We start from the raw sequence: 18785 nt of genomic DNA, 5'->3' as shown, positions 1-18785 counted from the left end.
ATGATCCAAGGTTATCTAGTAATCAAAATGTAATTAAGAGATTACCTTAGAAACACAAGTACTAGTCCAATTCAATGATTCATGACTATTTTCAAAGTTATCAACAATCAAAACTAGATATAGTGTATAGAGATCCTAGAATAAGGTCAATACTTAAACTCTTACAGATCATAGAACAAGGTCAATACTTAAACTCTTACAGTAAAACATTGCTCATTTCATGCTATCATAGATAGAAAAAGATAGATCACTAAACATACTAGCATCATAAGTAATACATAAACCACATAAAATCTAGAATAAACGTGTTAGTATTTTACATTAAGGAACAAACAATCATGATGTGATGAATGATGCAACTAGCAAAAAAAATTTATTATGCAAAAAGAAATAAGCAAAAACTAAACTAAACCAAATGCATCTAATGCATCCCCCCAGACTTAAACTTTTCATTGTCCCAATGAAAACTAAAAACAATGTGGAGGAGATTTAAAGTAAGAGAAGTTACCAAATGATGCGTGCCAAATGCCCATGTCATTAACCTCTCCATCCTGTAGTTGCACTCCTCCTAATCTTTGAATCTTATAAAAGAAGATTGACAACAAAAATTAAGTAGAGGATACATGTTTATTAAAAAGAAAGAAATGAAACTAGATAGAACTAAAGACATAAAGGAAAATAAGGAAAATGAACTTGGGTTGCCTCCCAAGAAGTGCTTGTTTAAAGTCATTAGTTCGACCACCTCATTAGATTCATCTAAATCTCACTCTTAGAGGGGTAAGATATTTTAGAACCCTTCTACCAGGGGCTCTTATTATGGAGGGAGCTTTCAATATTGGAGTTAAAAAATGAAGTATTGCTCTCTCCATCTTCGTCTTCTTTGAAGTTTTTTCAAGTGGTCGAAGATGATTCAGATTGAGTTTCCAAATATTGGCCTCATGAAAATCTGCACATTCGGAAGAAATACAAATCTCCCACATACATGTTAAATAAGATAGAACTAAAACCATATTAAGATAAGCAGAACAAGAAACAAAAACTGAATCACATCCAACAAAGTCAAATATAGGCACCTCTATAAAATTTTCTAAAAGATCATAAGAAGTACTAACCTTACTTTGCTGAGAGATACCTGAAGGTTCTAAACATGTGGATGTGACTTCCTCTGAATCAAATGATGGTTCTGGCTCTGGCTCAGGTGTTGGTCCTACCAAAGGTGGTGATTCTTGAAACTCTGCCAACTCTGCATAAGCCCCTACACATTGGTCCACAACATGTTCAATCTTTGCAACTCTCATAATCTCTAAGGGTTGTGTGAACAAAGGAGGTGATTCTTGAGATGTTACTTCCACAACACAGCTCTATACACTTCCTTCCATATCATCATCATCAACAACACATACATCAAAAAATAAACCAACATCTATATTTTTAGCAGGAGAATCAACTATAGGAGGATAAATAACTTCACTTGCAGTTTTAAGTTGATCTACCACATCACATTCATCATCTGAAAATTCAATTTCACTATAACATCCTGTAAAATTTGGAGGTAGATCTGAAAACTTGTTCTCCACTACATTATCAATAAAATCCTCATCTGAAGAGTCTTCATCTTTATACATATCATGAAATCTGCACTCAACCCTATCAGTGTCACAAAATTTACCAAAGTCTTTGTTTTCATTGGCCCTCACTAGCCTTTGTAGAAAAGGAACCCTTAGTGAAGGTCTTGGACATGGTTGAGCTTGTGGTTGAGGTTCAAATTGCTTGTCTAGTGATGGTGTGATTAACCTTTGAGGGAAAGGTACTTGTGACCTTTAGGAACCTCCTAGAGTAATGGAACTGAGTTCTTGTGGTCTTCTATTATTCTTCTCCTCAATTTTTAACATATCCTTCTTCAGAAGTTCTTCATGATTCTTACCACTTCTCAACTTAATATCATTACCATTTTCACTAGATCTTATTTGTGTAGGAGGAAGGTCTTCTTTGAATCATTTTGAAACTATGCTATCAATATTTTCCCCCAAATGTTTGAACTCCTCATTCTGTGACTTGTGAATTTCAACATTCTTGGTTGGTTGAATTACAATTTGTTTGATAGGCTCTCTTATATTTATGGCTTGCACTTCTAGAATTTTTGAAGGAGATTCCATCCAACTTTTGTTCGACCATTCATGGAGGTTTAATGCCACTTCATCAATTAATGTATATGCTTCGTCCACACTCTTGTTCATAAAAGAACCTCCAGCTGATGAATCCAAATAACATTTATCTGATAAAGAAATCCCCCTATAGAATATGTGCAAGGTGAACCATTTTTCCAAACCATGATGAGGGCATTGTCTTTGTAGACTCTTAAATCGGTCCCATGTTTCAAATAATGATTCTCCATCTACTTGAGCAAAATTTGTGATGCAATTCCTCATATAAATTGTTCTACTTGGAGGAAAAAAATGATTTAGAAATTGCTTCTCCAATTGTTTCCAACTTGTGATGCTTTGAGGATGGAGAGAATGTTAGTATTAGCCCTAATACCAATTATAAGATGATTGTAAAGGGCTCATTTTGTATCATATATCATTATTAATAAAAGGCAAAGTTGGTTGTTATATTTATTTCAGTTTAGTACCAATTGAATAAGTATAATAATGTCCTTGGGTAGTAGGTTCTTGTCTACAGTATATCAATTGGTTGAATTGATAGTGAGATATTGTAGAGAACACTACTCTTAACCGTTCCTAGTAAAACATTAATATACAAGGGCAATATTAATGCGTTGAGACTAGCATGTAGGTCAACGGATGACTTGATCTCACAAGTTATTGATGTGCGTAGATTGTATATACTTGTTTAACATGTTTTGACGCACATTCACATATTTTGCGTATGCTTTATCTATGCATTTTCATACTTCCAGCTTTGCTTTTAGCATATTTACTCTTTTTGTTTGGAGATATGCTTTTGTGCATTTTCTGTACGCAGGAGTCGTATTTGGAGAAGAATTTATGATCGAGGCAAAATCTGCAAGCTAACGAAAGGAGGAAGACACCACCTTGGAGTGTCACACGGCCATGTCTGGGAGAGTGACCTAGGTCGTGTGGTGATGCTCACCCATGCAGCATTGGCAGAGCAGGGCAATGTCTAGGCCGTGTGGTGATGATCACCCGTGTAGCTTCTGCAGAAAAGGAGAAGGTCACAGTTGTGTGCGCATCACACGGTCGTGTGCGCATCACACGACCGTGCCAATTTTGAAGCCAAGAGAGTCATGGCCGTGTATATCTACACGACCATATTATACAATTTATTTAGAATCAAATCTCTTTTACTTACCTTAGTATCGGAGGTCTCTTTATGTAGTTCGATTAGCTTCTCCCATAAGTCTTTGGCGCTTATAAATAGGCTGACTCAGTTCAGCTCTTCTTTGGTTAGTCAACATTGTAGGGCTCGAGTCACCTTGGCATCAGCCTCAACCTTTTTCATCGTGTGTGTACTAGTTTTCGCGTGACACAAGTGCTCCGGTGGCATCAACTGGTAGGGAGAGGCCCGTTTGGATGATGATTCACATTTCTACCTCAATCTTTATATAGTACTCCATTCGACCCTTCCAGTAGCCGAAATCTTCACCGGAGAATAGTGGTGGGTGAGCAATGTTGTAGCCTTCTTGGTATGCCATTTGAGGGAATCATGCACACAAAAATGAAAGAGTAAAGAGTACTAAGACTTGATTTTGGATTAGTAGTGCAGTATGAAAAGAGATTGTACAACTCAAGTGGTATTTCCACAAACTTCAAGACATAAAAAACTCAATTGCAAAAAAGGAATCTAATCAGAAGGGATGATGATACCAATTTCAAGGAAAAAATAAAATAATAATAAGTTATAACATCAAATTTTGTCAAATGTAATATTTCACAAATTCTTACTAATGGTGAAAAAAAATAAAAGTAATTTTTAAAAAAAAAAGAATTGGAGGGAAAAAAATGAAAGGCGTAAGAATATTTTTTAAACAAAAATAATACACAATTTCCTTTTTCAAAAAGGAACCCCCTGCTTGATTGGTGGTTTCACCAATTCAGAGTGACCTCGCTCTGATACCAATTATAGAATCGTTGCGCTAGAGGGGGTGAATAGCGCTTGTAGCTTTCACATTCATTTAAAAATAATCGGCAAGAGTAAAGGCAGCGGAAATAAAGACACAACAAACAATCGCAAATACCAAGATTTACTTTGTTCGGAGCATGTGGCGACTCCTACTCCAAGGCCCACATGTGAGAGTGCTTTCGTTGGGAATCACTATCGGTTCAAAATAATAGAAAAAGATTTACAACTTTTTGAAGAACTGAAATAAAATATATCGACGAGCTACAGATTTGAAGAATTAAGCTTTCAGTCGTTGGAGCAGCATTTGGGCATCCTGGAAGCATTTTTTGATTAGTGCACAAGAGTGGAAGATGATTGGAATGTTATTTGTTAGGTGCTAGTCGAATGCTGCTTTTATAAACTATTTCGGGTGCCTGGATCCCTTTCGGGCACCTAGATCATGACGTAAGCCCATCCAATCAGCGTGCTCCAACGTGGCGACTAGATAAGCTTCAGTGTTTCGGGCACCCAGACTCCTTTCGAGCGCCCAGATCAACTCCTGCAGCTCGGACAACCTTATTCTACTACCTTCTTTTCCTTTTGCTAGATCGGTCCTCCAGACCATCTATACTTTTGCTTAGTGTCCGAGATTCTAGAACTTCATACTGAACGTCCGCTCCATGACCCATCCAGACTTCCACCTGGTCCGCGACCACCAGGATTTTCACTTAGAGTCCTCAACTTTAGGATTTCACCCAAAGTCCTCAACCCGCCAAGACTTAGCCCAATCTCTCGAACCAGGACTTCGTTGCCTAATCGTAGTTAGGACTTTTCATAACCTAGGGATACCTCCCCCTAGGACCTAGGGTTACCTCCCCCTAGGGTTACCTCCCCTTAGGTTTCCACCTGCCTAGAATCTAATAGGATTTTTTTCTTAAGAACACTTAGAACTTTCCTGTAGGCTCAATCACATTTGTTAGATAATAAGTAACCTTAACTTTAAACCCTTTACCATTATCAAAACATAGGTTCGATCGTATAGTGCTCCCTACGCCAATAATCTCCTCTTTCGACAGTTCCAGAAGAGGTTATTAGTGGATTACCCATCGATAGATCCACGAGACTTGGGTCTTCGAGTAGAAGTCGTCAAAGGCTCCAAAATAAGTAAAACCGAACTTGTTCTTTTACTTTCTTTTTGCTTTTGTATTTTTCTGCTATGTTTACTTTCCTTTTAAAATTGAAAAGAAAAGTTTTAGAAAACCAGGTTATTCACCCTCCCCCCTCTCATGTACGTCTAAATCCAACAAAGGATATTTAAACTCCTTAGTTGTGGAAAGGATTCAGATGATTGGCGCTCCATGGTCTGTCTAGCTCCTTTATTTCAGGGCTTTGCAGGTAGTAGGCTCCCGACCTCATCTTGCGAATAACCCGATATGGCCCTACCCATTGGGGCTCTAGCTTGTCGACATCTTCGATGGGCTTAACCTTCTCAGGCCAAGTCCTTCACTTGGAAAGTAGGGGGGATGACTTTCTTGTTGTAGGTTTGGTGCACTTGTTGCTATTAGGCCATGAGTTGGTCAGTTGCTCTTTCTTTGGTTACAATTATCAAATCCAAATCAAGATGTCATCGATCAGAATTATCTTGGTCGTAGGTACTTCACCGAGAAGATTCTTCATTGACTTCAATAAGGATGACTGCCTCTCCGCCAAATACAAAATGGAAGGGATTCATACTAGCACTTTCCCGGGGAGTGGTTCGATAAGCTCAAAGAATGCTCGGTAATTCCTCCACCTTGCCTTTCACATGGTCCAGTTTGATCTTGAGCCTTGGATGATCTCCCGATTGACAACTTCAACCTAACCGTTGCTTTGGGCATAAGCAACTAAAGTCAAGGACTACTAAATACCAAAGCTTTTGCACCATTATTTAAGTCAGTGGCCCTGAAACTGACCGCTGTTATCAAAAACCAGCTTATGAGGTAGACGGTATCGACATATAATGCTTTTCCATAAAAATCATATGATAGAATCCTCCGTTATCTGAGCTAAGGCCTCTTCTTCTACACCCATTTAGAGAAGTAATCAACTATCACCGGGAAGAATTTCTTCTAGCTGAGTGATATCAGGATGATGGGAGAGATGTTGGTGCTTCTAACAATGGATATAGATAGCAACGAGTTGGGTGGTGTCAGCCTACATAGTTGGCCAAAAATAACTGACTAATAATATTTTTTGAGTGACTGCCCAACCCCCAATGTGATTTTTGTAAATGTCTTCTCAAATTTCCTGCATGAAATAGTTGATGTCTTCGAGACCAAGACATTTGAGGAGAGGGCTTGAGAATGCTCGCTAATATAAATTATCTACAATCAAAGTGAACTAAGTTACTCTTCTTTTGAGTAGTCAACCTACTCCGGGTCGACGAGCAAAGTTCCATTCTAGAGGAAAGAAATGAGTGGAATCCTCCAGTCAGCTTTTCACTTGGACTCGGTTCTTGATCCACTTGATCTATTAGTAGATTTTGAGTCACGGAGTCCCCTAAAGTCCATTTTGCCAGTGAACTAGCCAGTTTGATCAACTCAACTACCTTTTGATTATCAGCTCGTGGAATCGTTTGGAGGATAACCTCCTAGAAGTCAACCTTCAATTTTTTGAAGACCTCAGTATATTATCACAGTCGATCATTAATAATCTCAAAAACCCCTTCCAACTGCCAAGCAACTAAATGAGAATCCAAGTGTATGATAACTCAAAAATCCTTGACTCACTTTGTTGTTTGAAGGCTGACTAGTAGTGCTTCATACTCAATTTTATTATTGGATGCTCGAAAGTTCAATTGAATGGAGAGCTGGAGCACATCTTCTTGAGGCAAGATTAGCAATTTCCCCATGTCGCTACCATGTTGAGTTGATGACCCGTCTCCATAGATTCTACATGTATCTTCTGATTCTTGTTAGGGAGTCTCCGGTAAGAAATCTGCCAAGACTTGAGTTTTGATAGCTGACCGGGGCTGATACTGAATATCATACTCACTTAATTCTATGATCCATTTGATCAATCTTCCTAAGGCTTCTGATTTGTTAATACCTACCCAAAGGTGCTATTGGTGAGAACAATAATTGAATGGGACAGAAAGTAATGCTCAATCGGTGAGCCATGAGGATAAATCCCAAAATCAATTTCTTCAACATAGTGAATCTACTTTCTGTATCCTTTAATAAATGTCTTAAAAAATAAACAAGGTGTTATACACTACCTTCTTATTGTATCAAGACTGATTTGATTGCTCTCTCAGCCACGAACAGGTAAACCCATAGCATTTCTCCCACCACCGACTTGGTAAGGAGTGGTAGGAAGGATAGGTATTCCTTCAGCTCAATAAATGCTTGATTGTATTTTCCATCCCATTTGAACTTGGAGGCTTTCTAAAGGATCTTGAAGAAGGGAAAGATTTGGTTGACCGATCGAGAAATGAATAAGGAAAGAACAGTGATGCAGTCAACCAGTCTTTGAGTCTCTCTAAGGTTGTGAGGAGGGGATATGTTTTGGAGTGCTTCTATTTTCTCAGGATTGACCTTGATTCCCTGCTTAGTCACTATGTACCCGAGGAACTGACCACACTTGACTCCAAATAGGCATTTGTTGGGGTTTATCTTGAGCCCATATTGCCTCAGGTTACTATAAGTTTATTCGACATCTGAGATCAGATTCTCAACTCAGGTAGTTTTGATGAGGATGTTATTCACATATACTTTGATATTTCTCCCGACTTGATGTTTGAAGACCTGATCCATGAGTCATTGGTAAGTTGTGCCTATATTTTTTAATCCAAACTATTAGGGAGCTCGATGAGTGCATGCATGGATATGTTTCATAAACGCACAGTGGAAGACAAAAAATAATAAATTAATTTATTATATCACACGCACTGCACGCATACAAGATACAATATGATAGACATAATCACACAATTAAAATTTTACGATAATAAATTATACCTGTCGAATGAGTGGAAAGGGCATCAACTATGAAGATGTCAAGCCTCACTTTTATCTGTATCCATGCTGAACAATCGTTGAGATAGCTTCACAAAGCTAAGAGTCTCGATTCCATCTTCGATACTAGAAGATGAATGAAGACAATCCAAGAGAGATCTCACCAATGGTTCAGTATCTGACGACGTTAGCAACTCGACGATATCAAACATGGAGGTAATCAACTCGCTTCAATGCCCAATGACTTACGCAACCCGATGACACGAAGCAAGATGAATGACAATCAAAGATGCAGCTGTTTAGGACTATTCCTTGCTACTACCAATGATGTGGCTGGTGGAAGAGGGTTCAGAATTAGCAGGTGACCGCTGGACGAAGGGCAGCTGATAGTAAGGGGTTCTAACGGTGCTAGGAGGCGTACAACACATGGCTAGAGGCGACGACTATTGTCCAACAACTTCTAAAGTTGTTGGGAAATGGCAGTAGTCACCAGAGGCCAGAGGCTCATTGAAGGAGGAAGACAGGGAGGTCAACGACAGCTAGGGCACCGACAATGATTCCTCCTTGGGTGGCGACGATGATAAGGAGAAGACAGAAGAGGGGGAAGAGTTTTTGATTAAAACCTAACCTTTAGGTTTTTGATCAAATTCTACTTTTTTTTCTCTCCAATCTATATCATTATATAGATCTCCTAATGGGTTAGAGGAGCAAGTCTAAAATCCATATTCGTTAACTTACAACTCATACCATTAGTCTTAAGTTGGGTTCAAAGCCAAATCAACTTGGTTTAATAACCAAACCTCTTTTAATTAAAATCAAACCAATTTAGTTCATTAATTAAATTAAAGAGGGCCTAACTCGTATTCAAAAGACATGGTTCATTTGTGCTTTAGTTCTGATAAAATATCTCCATATTTTCCCTTTGTCTGGTCTAACCAGATTCAGTCTCTCTCAATCTGAAAATCTAATTCTCAAACTCATTTTAAGTCTTCCTAATTAAACTCATAGTGAGTATGACCCAATATATTCCTGATTATGTTGATGATTCATAATTAACCATTAATTATAAACAGATCATGAGTGACATTTAATAGTACATCATGACCCCAATTCATCAGAAAAATCAATGGTTGATTCTATAACCACTTCTAAATCTTTTAGCAACTATAGTGAGGTGTGTCTCATTCCTTTCACTCATCTTATACCCACTTGATTCAGGATATCGTTTATGTGTCAGTCTCGACTAGGTTGACTATGTCATACATAGCCCAAGTTATATTTCTTCATCATGTAGATTCAAATTACTTAGACATGTGTCCAAGAGTATTATACTCTTGGCATGTAACGCTTTAGCCAAATACTTTGAATAACAATCCAGATAAGTGGTCATAGGATACATATTTCCTATGTAAGAGCAGTGAATCATCTGTGGATTATTCAAATACCTTTAGGCACTTTGATTTATATCCAATCATCCTGGGTCCACACCTCCAAAGAGATAGTTGCTTAAGATATCAAAGTATAAGTCTCCATGACCAAAATGACTTGAATACTGCAAGTCGAAGGAAACTAGCACTTAAGTTGCAATGAGATCTTCATTGATATATATATATATATATATATATATATATATATATATATATATATATATAAAACCATAACCATATGAATTCTTAAGGTAGGTCACTTTAATAAACTAGTTACCCTTAACTAGTATCTACGTTTAACTCTCGATATCCCAATGTCTCTAGCCAATGAGGAGTAGCTGCTTAGATAAACTAAAGAGTATAATATGCGCTAGTCTCACAGAATTGATGATGTCCAAACTCATCAATTCATCGACTAGGGAATATTTCAATACATTCATAATCATACATGTAGAGATGCTCACTAATTATGATACAATAACAAGTTCTCTCATGTTATGAATTATATTTCGGATATTCAGTAAATGAGTTTAAAATTTAATCATATACATAAAGTATGTACACTCAAATAGTAAATTTTTATTTATCTAATAAATAGTGCATTTTATAAGGTGATTGTCTTAGGACATCTCTCAAATATAACACGAATGATATAACATTGTAACAAAAGATTCCACTGAAGGTGATGAAATTGACCTTTTCCTGGTCTTCTAGGTCTAGAGTGTTGGGGTTGCAAGGTTGTAAATATAGTCCCATATTGAAAATACACGGCAAAGATCATGAGTTTATAAGAAAAAGATATCTCTATTGGAATGAGACCTTTTGGGTAGAGCCTAAAAATAAAACCATGAAAGCTTAGGCCAAAAGTGGACAATATCATGTCATTGTGGAGATATATAAATTCCTTTCGATCCTTCATAGAAGAATTTAATGATAACCTTAGTAGACATCCAGCATATAAATGAGCTCATAGCTGGCAGTAGAGTCTACCAACTGCATTATGCGGGGTAGAGAATAACAATCCTTCGAGCACCCCTTGTTGAGGTCCCAAAAGTATATGCATAATTGTTACTTGCTTCCTGACTTAGATACCAAGTCCACATTGGTGCGCTAGGTTAGGAATTGAACTTCTTGGATGTGCCCAACCTCTAGTAACTTGTCAATTTCTACTTGGATTATCTTATTCTTATCGGGCCTAAAGTTTCTTTTCTTCTGCTTGACCGACCCAGCATCCGGAAGAGTGTTGAGCCAATGCACCATCACGGTCGGGGAAACTCCTGTGATGTCTTTAGCAAACCAAGCAAAGATGTCATGATTTTGTGAAAGGCAAGCAATCAACTCTTGTTTGAGCTCTGAGTGGAAGTCTGCTGCTACTCGGGTAATTCCATTGGATCAGTCAGGGTGGACTTTTACTTCTTCTTGCCCTTTTATTGGCCAGGACACTAGTATTTCTTGGACGGCTTAAACTTCATCTTTCCTGATCCTACGGGCTTTACGTGAGTTAGTTTTAACTATATCAATATAACATCTTCTTATCGTCGATTGATCTCCTTTAACTTTGCCAACTTTGTCTTTTATGGGGAACTTCATCTTCTGGTGGAAAGTATAGACCACTGTCTAAAAGGTGCTCATAGTCAGCCTTCCCAAGACAACATTATAAGTGGAGGTAGTTATAGGATCGAAAAGATGCTAGAAGGGGTGAATACCGTTTATCGAAAATTGCGACTAAAAATAAGTTATGCAGTGGAAATAAGAAGGAAATGAAGCAGAGAAACCAAGCACTAACACAAGTCATTTTTTACTTGGTTTAGAGCCTTCAACAACTCTTACTCTAAGGCCTGCACTCGTCGAGTGCTTTCGTTGGCAATCACTATCAGTTCGTAAAAGTATTACAAAAGTTGAGTACAATAACTGAAAATAACAAAGTTACCAACAAACAGAAAGGAACATGAAGTCTCTCGTTCCTCGAATTTCAAAGCAGCCTTTTGGTGTCATGCTCCAACTAAGCTTTGGGATAACATTTCAAGTTCGGGCACCTGGACCAATTCCGGGCACCGGCACCGCACGGGTGACACTGGTCCGGGGCGCCTAGACCAGCTCCGGGTGCTCAAACTTCAAGCGCCTGGATTCCTTCTGGGGGCTCGGACTCCTCTTTTTCCAGCCTTCTTCCCTACAAAAAGGAGTTAGTCCTGGGCAATAAAAATATGTATATCCTACAAAATAAAGTTAGCCTAATTTAGTAAATAGTAGTAATTAGATTCTGTCTCCTCGAGACTAAGATCTAGTCAAGGTCTCAACTTAGGTTTTCTAAATAGATCTAAGTTAGATCGATGCCTACAGTTCACTCAATCGGGAATGTTCTCTCATTGATCTCTCCTCCAGTTGCTTACCTCCACTTACCAACTATAGTCGGTTGACTTGCCTTTGATACACCAAGTTTTCCCGTCAGTTGTCAGGCTCGTAGACCTAATTGGACTTCGGCCTGTTGTCAGGTCCCGCAGACCCAACCAGACTTTCTGCCAGATATTGGGTCTCACGGATCTATCTAGACTTCGCACCAGCTATCGAGCCCCACTGACCTACCTGAATTTTAGCTTGGTGTCATGTCCTTTAGACTAGTCAACTCCTATAGAATTGGTAGAAATGTTAAACAAACAACACATCTAACTTTAACTTATTTGTTATACATCAAAATCAAATTATTAATACAACCTACACCAACAATCTCTCTCTTTTTGATGTAATGACAATCTGGATTAAAATTAGAAAAATAATATTGAGGGACAATATGTAAAAAGGCAAATAAATGATCTTATTTTGTTTTGTATTTGTTTTACGTGATGTGTTTTTCTACATTAACCCTTACCCTCCTCCTTTGACATTCATCAAAAAAAAAAAGATAAAGGAAATATAAGTATACAAATAATGTTAGACAGGAATGTAGAAAATAACTGAAAGCAAATGCTTTGTATATCTCAGACTTATGGAGAAGTTTGAATAAAAAGCTCCAAGTTAAATTCGAAGGAAACTGAATACATTTGAGTATACTTTTTCAAAAATTTTGTAAGTAAAGTCCGAGAAAACTTCAAAAATTTCTAAGTAAAGTTTTTTAAACATTACTAAAAAAACTTTTGTCAAAGATTTCTCAGTAAACTTTTTCAAGAAGTTCTAAGTAAACTTAAAAAAATCCTAAATAGACTTTTTCAAAAATTTCTAAGAAAATTTTCAAAAATCTCAGAATAAATTTCTAAGTAAATATTTACAAAGTAATTTCAAATAAAATAAAGTTTTTAAGTAAATATTTTCCAACCATTTTATAGTAAAGATTTTCAAAATAATTTTAAGTAAATCTTTTCTAAGGAAAGTTTTCAAATAGAAATTCTCTAAGTAATATTTTCAAAGGAACTTTTCAAAAGAAAAAAATATTCTAAGGAATAATTTTTAAATAAATTTTTAGATAAAAATTTTCTAATGAATATTAAAAAAATTAAGGAAAACAAGAAAAAAAAAATTAAGAAAAAAATCTCAAGTGATCCTCCCCTGAATTTGATATCTTTATTTAAAAAATAATCATTTAATTACCAATATCTTTAGTACATATCTAATCGTTAGTTATTAACTAACTATATAGAGGATAGCAGTGTTCACTTGGTTAGTCAAGTTAAGCAAAATTTAATCCAACTTATTGTTTGGTAAGAAGGATTGCTTAGCTTGATCACTGTATTTTAGTATTTTACGCTCAGACTTATGTTGATGCACTAATATAAGCATCTGAAGTCCAAGCAGGAGGTCTACATATCTCACGTCATTTTATGTTTTTGAATACACAATTAAGGTAGACCTAGTGTATTTATGAGATGCTCGTTTTCTAGATCTATAGGATCATACTTTCTATGGTTTGATCTAGATTAAGGCTAAAATAATTTTGCAACACTAGAAAAATGAAAAATTACACAAGTAAATGATTTGTCTAGAATTTACAAATCTCTTAAAAATTTGTTTGATAATAAAAGTCCTAGTCTATTATGCACATTTCCAATCGTCTTCATAAATTATTGAATTCAGATTCTAGTAGTGGTTTAGTAAAAATATCAGCCAAATTTGACTTAGACTCAACATAATTGAGTTCAATGTCTCCTTTAGCAACATGATCTCTAATAAAGTGATGTTTTATTTCAATATATTTAGTTCTTGAATGATGCATTGGATTTTTTGTTAAGTTAATTAAACTAATGTTATCAATATAGATTTTTATATTTTTATATTCTAAGTTAAAGTCTTTTAATTTGTGCATCATCCATAACAGTTGTACTACACACTCGCTCATTGCTATGTACTCGGTTTCAGTTGTAGATAAAACAACATAATGTTATTTTCTACTAATCCATCTAACACGTGATGGTCCAAGTAATTGGCATCTACCACTTGTACTTTTTTGATCTAGTTTGCAGCCGACATAATCTGAGTCAGAGTAATCTATTAGTTCAAAATTAGGTGTTCTAGGATACCAAATTCCTACATTTGGTGTGCCTTTCAAATATCTAAAAGTTCTCTTTACATTAGTTAAGTAGGATTCCTTAACACAGGTTTGGTATCTAGCACACATACTAATTACAAATAAAATATCAGATTGACTTACAATTAAGTATAAAAGACTACCTATGGCACTCCTATAGTATTTTAGGTCTATGAGTTTTCCATTTGGGTTACTATCTAAAGTTGTGTTAGTTGTCATTAGTGTTTTTATTTCTTTAGTATTTTCCATTCTAGATTTTTTAAGTAATTCTTTAATGTATTTTTGTTAGTAAACATAATTTCCTTCATTTGTTTATTTAATTTGTAATCCTAAGAAATAAATTAGTTTACCTACTAGGCTCATTTTAAATTCTTGTTCCATTAGTGTTATAAATTCTTATAAAAATTCTGAGTTGGTTGAGTAAAAAATTATATCATTTACATATATTTGGATTATAAAGATATCTTGTTTGACTGATTTAATAAATAGAGTTGGATCAATTTGATCTTGGTTGAATCATTTGAAAATTAGGTAGGAAGTCAACCTTTAATATCAAGCCCTAGGTGCTTGTTTAAGACCATACAAGGCATTCTTTAGTTTAAAGACATGGTCAGGATGATCTAGGCTTTTAAACCTAGGTAGTTGACCTATATAGACTTCTTCCTTTATTAGCCCATTTAAAAATGTGAATTTGACATCCATTTGATAAAGCTTAAATCCTTTATGAGTTGCATAGCTCAGTAGCATTCTATTAGACTCAAGTCTGGCAACTGGAGCATATGTTTCATCATAGTCAAATCCCTCTATTTGACTAAACCCTTTAACCACTAGTCACTACAAGAAAAAAGCTAATAGACAACGCTTTTAAAGCGTTGTCTTTGTGTCTGAAAAAGTGTTGTTAAAGGCACAGTTGTTAAAAGTCTGCTCAACGACAACGCTTTTAAAGCGTTGTCGTTTGTAGCGAAGACAACGCTTTAAAAGAGTAGTCATGTTTTGCAAAGACAACACTATTACAACGCTTTAAAAGCGTTGTTGTTTTTTTACAAAGACAACACTTTTTGCAACGCTTTAAAAGCATTGTCGTTTTAAAGAAAAAATTAAAAAAAATTATTTAAAAATCATTATTTTTATATTTACGAAACTATTATTTTTCTTTTACCATGTCTAGATTTGAATTTTACATATAATCAACTCAGCTAATGATTTCAAACTCATACCAAAATAATAGAATTCTGACATTGAAGTAATATTAGTATTTAATTACATGAGAAGCTAGTAAATATCAAAATTAAGACTAATTCTGTTTCAAAGTAGATAGTGATATTCACAAATAAAACAAAAGAGCACAAAATAACTAGCCGACCTTGAAACCAACAATCTGTTTACTTCTATTAGCTACACTAAAAAATTATTATCGGTTTGAGAATGGGACAAAACAGTACAGTAATTACTACCATAATACTGAAGAAGTAGCTTGTCTTTCTCAATCTATTGCAGGAATAAGCAATTGGATTTTGTCTAGGATCTTTGTGAGCTTTGAACAGATTGAACAGTTGGCCTGAAATATAAACAAAAAATTACAGTCAATAGTTTGAACCAAAAAATTACTTCTACTAGCTATTTTTTATAAATTAACCAAAACTCATTACTCAGAAATGAAATGCTTGTAGAAAGAAAGAAAGAAAGCTTGCAGAAATACAACGTTTCTTCAAACTGCAGAAAGAAAGCAAATATCTTATAATACATGAAGTATATATAGTAAGCTTGAAGTGTTTTTTATTTCATATTTACATGAAGTATATATCTTGTAATACAAGCAAATATCCTGAAGTTCAATAATACAGATCTATAGTAAGCTTCTACGCCTACAACCAATGAAGTTCTATAAGAACTTCTTATGAGACATCAGTCGAGGTTTGTGTTGTTTACATTCCTTTCTAATTTTAATAGAGAATGATCATGGCCAGCATGCGAGTGAACAACTTCAAGGAAATTCAACAACGTTATACTTTAACAAGGGCCTTAACTAGATTGAATAACTTACTTAAAAGAAGTAATGTCTACCTGAACATTGCTTTCTTCCATTAAAACCTCCTTAGCTTTTTCGCAAAGCACCCTAACCTAAAATTTTATTTAAAACTTATAAATATAGTTATTAACTCACAATGATAAACTGTAAGAAATTCCAAATATTATTTTCATAGGGAAAAAAAAGAACACTAAACAAACATTGGACTGCAAAATCTAATGTCTTAACAATGTGAACTCATTATGAACTTGTTTGGATAAGATAAACTTCTCTTTCTGTCAGTCGACTAACACAAAACTTGCATGAGACGATACTCGAACTCGTGGGATGGCAACAATTCTGCATGAGATCAGTGAGGCTTCCACAAGGTCCCAAGACGACAATGACTTCACTCATGGTTTGCAATGTCGATACAACTTGGCTCATGGTCTAACTTCTTCCTCTTTAGTGTTTTTCCCTTTCTAGAACTCCGAACATCCTAAGCCTAAGGTACTAATCCAATTAGTTCTGCTATAATTCCTTGATCAATCCCCATTTACACATGCATCTATCTTTTTGCCCTATACATGTATTTACCTTCCTTATAATGGCCGATTGAACTAGTGAATATTTTACCACATTGGCATTCATTATCTATAGAAAGAACCCCAAAAAGAGAGTCTATGAGAAAAGACACCATTTATTTAACTATTCAGGATCTATAGTAAGAATTCTTCAACAAGTAGAGTTGATATATTGCAGATCCACAAAAAGCTTCTAACTTATTGGAACAAATCCACACAGGCAATTCAACAAACAAGTTAGCTTCAACCCTAAACGAGTAGTGAGAAGGTACCTGGAACCAGATCCTCCTCCCCTGATCCTACAACGCAGTGAGGCGGATAAGGAGGCTCAGGCTTGTTTGGGTGGTGGGAATCGAGGAAGACGAGCACAGGCCACTCCATCTCGCAGAAATGCCTAGCTAACGTCACTGCCTCCTCTACCATGGAGGAAATCTGCATGTTGGGCTCGATCGGGGCATGCCCCTCGCATCCACAGGCAATGATAAGATCATGGAAGAACGTTAAAAAAAAATGAAAATTTTGCAAGGAAGGAAGAGAGGTATGTGATGTACGAGGTTGCCAGCTCCGACAGTGCAGAATCCATTGAGGGTGTCGACAAGAACAAGGTCCAGAGAGGTGCCTGAATCCGGTCAGAGTGATAGATCGAAGTCGGCTTCCTCCTCGAAGGGGATCTCGCCAGTTCTACATTAGCAGTTTCAAGTCTGGGAAAAGCTCAAATTTCTCTACAAACTCCATTGTTTAAAGCTTGAATCATAGGATATGTGGAATAATCTAGGGAACCGGATCAAAGACCTGCAACCGAACCAATTCGTTACGAAGAAAGATCGACTAAAGATTAAAATAGATCTAACGCCAATATCTACCATTTTACATATATAGATCCCAGTAATCACTAGAAACAAACATCTCAGCCAAACCACACGCCATAACAGCATCGCAGATCTGTAAATTGCTAAACACCCACTCAACCTCAGATCTGTAAAGAATACGCATGAATCGAGCAGAAAACCCCCAAAATAAACATCCTGACCAGAGAAGGAATAAATCGAAGGAGCGATCGGACGAAAATAAGCGAGGGAAAGGGAGAGATGTAACCTCCTGTTCGGGGAGCGGCTTGCACTGCATGAGCTGCGCGATCTGCTCATCCGGGTTGCCATGGGTGTCCGAGGCCGACACTGGACTCACGCTCATCTTGTCCTCCTTATACCAGTCACCGCCTCAACGTCGGGGGCGAAGGAGGCGAAGAGATGGGTTGATATGTCATGGTCGATCGCCTCAGCACCGGGATCTGCCGCTTGACGAAGGTGTGGTCTTGACGGAGAGGAGTTCGGAGGAGTGGTTCACCGGAGAGGAGTTGGATGGAGAAGGCCACGTGAGATGAGGAGTTGGGAGAAGGGTTCGGGATCAAAAATGATCAAAAGATAGGAGTTGGGAGAAGGGTTTGGGTTTTCTACTCCTTACTTAGATCCAACGGTTTGTATTAATCAAGATTTAGATGAGAACTTAACAATAGACAACACTTTTTAAAAAATGTTGTCGTAGACACTAAAACAAAGTCTAATAGACAACGCTTTTTACGAAGCGTTGTCTTTGACCTGTAAAAATCACTAATAGACAACAGTTTTTAGAAAAGCGTTGTCTATTAATAAGAAAATAATGAAATAGACAACACTTTTCACTAAAAGCGTTGTTAAAAAAAAATAGACAACGCTTTTTATAAAAAGCGTTGTCGTTTAAGTGTTGTAGAATCTCAATTTTCTTGTAGTGAGTCTAGCCTTGTTTCTAATAATTTCCCATTTTCACTTAGTTTATTTCTCTATGCCCATTTTGTTTCTATTACCTTTTTGTTATCAGGTAGTGGTACTAAGTTTCGGACTTCATTTCTTTCAAATTGAGCCAATTCTTCCTGCACGACTATAATCCAGTCTGGGTCAACTCAAAATTCTTTTATCATTTTGGGTTCAATTTTAGATATCAAGGATATTTAACTTAAGTTTCTGAAGAATGATCTAGTCTAAACTCTTAAGTCTGGGTCACCTATAATTTGTTTAATTGGGTGGTTTGATCTGACTCTTATTGTTCTAGGCTCAATTTATGTTTGTTCATTTTCTTGTGGTTGATTTTATTCATCCTCATATTCGCCTATTGGGTTTTCACTTCCTCCCCCTAGAT

General features: G+C 36.4%; 1 long non-coding RNA gene and 1 other non-coding gene across 2 annotated transcripts; one reads left to right on the top strand and one right to left on the bottom strand.

Moving 5' to 3' along the window:
• The first annotated feature begins 2325 nt into the window (after positions 1-2325).
• LOC121978829 lies at positions 2326-2431 on the top strand. The gene has a single exon (XR_006111171.1). It is a non-coding gene; the product is annotated as a small nucleolar RNA R71 (small nucleolar RNA).
• A 13042-nt stretch (positions 2432-15473) lies between these two features.
• On the bottom strand, positions 15474-17018 carry LOC121977666. The gene is made up of 3 exons (XR_006110994.1): positions 16886-17018; positions 16086-16142; positions 15474-15579 (listed from the first exon to the last, which is right to left on the bottom strand). It is a non-coding gene; the product is annotated as an uncharacterized LOC121977666 (long non-coding RNA).
• Positions 17019-18785: the final 1767 nt, after the last annotated feature.

Source organism: Zingiber officinale, chromosome 4B, assembly GCF_018446385.1.
Source record: "Zingiber officinale cultivar Zhangliang chromosome 4B, Zo_v1.1, whole genome shotgun sequence".
NCBI classification, from domain to species: domain Eukaryota; kingdom Viridiplantae; phylum Streptophyta; class Magnoliopsida; order Zingiberales; family Zingiberaceae; genus Zingiber; species Zingiber officinale.
The sequence above is the reverse complement of the archived record's forward strand: the minus strand, read 5'-3'. Positions and strand labels throughout refer to the sequence as shown.